We start from the raw sequence: 4,388 nt of genomic DNA on the forward strand, positions 1-4,388 counted from the left end.
TCCGAAATGACATTGGTCAAGGGGGAGAATCCTAATGAGGATTCAAAAGGTAATATTATAAATTCAAAATTTAAGGAACACATAACATGTTTTAATTGTAGTGAAAAAGGACACTACAAAAATAAATGTCCAATGAATCGATCTGCACAATCGGAGGCAAAGGAGGAACCGATGCCTAGAGTTCGGAAAACGAAGGACCACATTGAATACATGATCGACCCAACATAGAGAGTTGGCCAAATGTAAAAGTTCTTGGCCTTATACACAATAGACAAAAATTAGACGAATATAATATACCGATCAAGCCTATAAGCTTGGCTGGCAAAGGTGGACCGGGTTCCATAGATCAACCGAACACAGATGCATTTAGTCTCATATAACCCTTAACATACAGCTGCCTGAAGGAAGGGTTATTGGATAATGGTGTCTCTATAAACCCGATTGTATGATTCTGGTCAATGATGCAGGGTCGGGCATGCTTAATAGACCGGTTGATCATATGAAGTCGGTAGGCAAAGACCAGTTAGTATAAGAGACCGATCGAAAGTAAACGCACTTAGCATTAAGCTATCATGAAGGCCTACATATACCCTATCGATTAGTCTCGGTCGATAAGGTAGGACCAGCCGAATAGACCGATCGATCGCAGAGGCCTTTCGGTCGACCGAAGGAAGAATTGAGGGGCGAGGGAGGACGCCTTTGTATGTAACGACCACCCTTCTTACTACTACTACTCTCTAAGAATGACCGTTACTTAACTACTAACTCTACTTAACCGGTACGCTACTTAACTACGAGAAATCCCTACCGAAAAATTTCGACAGATTTTCCCCTGTACCGGTGACCATATTCGACAATACATGCAATATATACTCAGCCACAAGCGGCTGGGACACATATCAATCAACCACGCAGTATAATAAATCACAATAAAACCCAAGAAACTACTCTAGCAATAGCAACGACTACAGCACTCCACAAATAATAAAAGAGACTAATTAGACATGCGGAAATAAACTCAACTACAATCCCAAATTTAATATAACATTAAAAGTGAACTAAAAGGAAGTCTTGACAATTTTGCCAGCTACTTCTTGATCTCTCCACAGTCCAGTCATCACACACCTTCATCACCACCACCACCCTGTCGCCTCCCTTTTATATCTTAGCTTTTCCTTTATCTGCGGTAGGAGGAAAAAAAAAAACAAAAGATCTATAAGCGAAAACGCTTAGTAAGTACTAATCTATCTCACAAAAAACTCGAAGTGCATAAAAAAGAATGCAACAATACTAAAACTGAAATGCTAAAAGCAAAGCTGCATGTACTCATGGTATACAGAAATAAAACTGAATATTAAACATGCTCACTAACTGATAGGAAAATAATGAAACTACTACTGTAGGCTCAGAATTAAAGAAACTAACTTCTATTGATTCTAAGCATAATACTTGTTTCATTTTCTTATATCTTTATACCAGAAATTAATCTTTTAATTTCTCTTTTACTTTCTTCTTCTTTTCTTCTTACTTTTCTTATACTAGCTTCTTCTTTTCTTCTTACTTTTCTTATACTAGAAATTAATCTTTTAATTTCTCTTTCACTTTCTTCTTCTTGTTCTTCTTTTCTTTTCTTTCTTGTTCAAAAACTTATACTTTTAATACTTCAAAATAATAATCAACTTCTTCTTGGGCCCAGGCTTAGTACCATCTTATGCGCGTTCCCTAATAGGTTGGGGTAGCGAGCCACCAATCCTAAAAGAGCAGACCTTGTTCTACCAGGGCCAAGACCTTGGAATTGGACACCTGGATTTGTTTAACGACAACCTTGTGAAGTCGGGTACTAGCCTCTTCTTAAAAGTAAAATACTTATAATCTTAATTACTTCTTCTTTAAATGCCTTGGCATTTTAATAGACACCTTGTGTGCCAAAATCCCTAAAGTCTTGACTTTGGAATTTACTTAAGGCCTTGGCCTTTCTCTTTCTTTTCTTTTTCTTTCTTTTACTTGTTAATACTTCTAAAAGTATTTAATAGGATTCTTATTTTTCCACTAGAATACATGGCTGTTCATGCTTGTTAAAATAGCAAATGAAAACAACTTTGAGCTTACTAATCATGCTATAAAATAGAGCAAAAGAAAGCAACTTTGAGCTTACAAAACATGCTATAAAAAAGAGCAAAGAAAGCAACTTTAAGCTTACTAATCATGCTATAAAATAGAGCAAAGAAAGAAACTTTAAGCTTACTAATCATGCTATAAAATAGAGCAAAGAAAGCAACTTTAAGCTTACTAATCATGCTGTAAAATAAAGCAAAATCAATGCAACTTTGAGCTTTCTATACATGCTGTAAAATAGGGCAAAAGAATACAACTTTGAGCTTTCTAAACATGCTGTAAAATAGAGCTGTGAAATTCTGAATTTCAGGTTGAAATGCTAAGGAACTAAGCAACTGAAATGCCAAGCAACCAAATACTAGAGTGCTAGAAAAGTAGCACAACAAGCTAACTCCGAATCATAAAAACAAGGTTGTTCATGTTAACCCAGGAAGCTAAGAACTCAGAACTGAAATGTTGGGAACTAGGGTTAATCGGCCTCATTGAGTTGGCACAGGAAGGACCAAACAGAAATCTCAAAGAGGGATGTTCGTTCTACCAGACAGCACAAGAAAAAGAAATCTAACCAGATCTACTAATATAGAGCTGTTCTTTTCAAGTTAAATAGGAAAACTATAGCAGTAAATGCTCTAATCTGCATGGTATAAGGAACTAACAGTATAGGCAGAACATGCTGTCACCTACACAGCCTAAGGAAATTAATAGCATAAGCAGGAAATGCTATAACCTACATAGCATATGAAACCCCAATTCGGTAGAAATCTCAACCAAGGTTCGTCACCGAAAACATCCAAGCATGTAAACTCACGGCAGATTCAAACACAAGGAGAAACAAAACCTCAAACAAGGGCTGTTCGGTCAGTTACAATTGGAGCATCTCCATTACAAAACTTAAAACTCTCATGCAATTAGGTATAACTGTTCGGCTTGACAAACAGAGCAAGGAAGGAAAAACCCTAGCACAAAATTCTACTCGGCACTATGAAATCCGGAAGCAAGGAAATCAAATCGAAGCTCGGAGCAACTCCTACCGCAGGTGAGTAGTACTTACAACGCGTTCTTGAATTCAAACCGAAAGGAAAAAGGCTTCTAGGGTTCGGAGAACTTCGTATCTCGGCGGCTCCTTTGTGTTTCCAAGCTCTCCTCGTCGAGGTGGTCACGCACGGATGAAGACCGGCTGGAAAGAGCCTTTCGCCGGCGCCGGAGACAAAGCCCTAACGCGATTTTTGTTTCGCCCAAGCAGAGACGCCGCGCCGTCGTGTGAGAAGAGGAGAGGAATCGAGAGTTTTAGGTCACGGGAGAAACTTAAGTCCTCTTCTTATAACTAGGGTTTTATTTATCAACTATAACATATATATTTCTCGCTTCATACTTATTAACAAAACACTCGTAGCTCGGTTGGTTGGCTGCGTTCGGTTAAGTCGGGTTCGGCCGGAGGTCTTGGGTTTGAGTCTCAACTTCCACATTTTTGGTCAAAACTTCTTTCTTTTTGTAAACATACTAAACGACCTCCAAAAATTACGTAAAAATACTCTAAAAATTCCTAAAAATCTCTAGAATATTTTAAAAGTATTTCCAAATATTTTTATGGACTTTTAGAACTCGTAATAGGGAAAATTGGATCGTTACATTGTACGTCCGACTGATCAATCTCAGTCAGTAAGGTATGACCGCCCGGGTTCAATAGATAGGTCAAGTATGAGGAATAGATCGAACACAAAGATCTTCAACCTTACATAGTTTCTGGCATATTTATAATAAAGTCTTGGTCAGGTATAAATAATCGATCGAGTATCGAATGCTGACTGAGGCTAATACAGATCGAATGTATTCTGTATATATACAAAATAAGCTTATGTGACTAACTAGGTATATGTAACAGGTGAACCATTACAATATACAATCATATGACAGCTTAATCAATCTGGCGGCAAATATCTTCTAGAATTCTCCACAGGTATGCTAAACAACAGAGAAGGTACATCTGGGTAAGAAAGAGATTCCTTAAACTATTATGATAGTTCTAGCTTATGTCATCTCTTAACAAACTTTAACAAATCGGGGTCAACCTCATGACTGTGGAGATTAGATGAGGTGGAATAAAAAGGGGAATCCTCTCCACTAGCAAGGTACAAAAACATACACATTGCATCTAGATTAAACCCTAATTTTCATACTTGCTTCTTCTTCTTCTCGCCGGAGACTAAATTGAGCGTCGGAGGACTTAGCCAGGGATTCCTACCCCGGTCTTAGGTCACTAACGCTTTGTCGAT

The sequence above is a fragment of the Zingiber officinale genome, chromosome 8B (genome assembly GCF_018446385.1).
Source record: "Zingiber officinale cultivar Zhangliang chromosome 8B, Zo_v1.1, whole genome shotgun sequence".
In the NCBI taxonomy this organism is placed as follows: domain Eukaryota; kingdom Viridiplantae; phylum Streptophyta; class Magnoliopsida; order Zingiberales; family Zingiberaceae; genus Zingiber; species Zingiber officinale.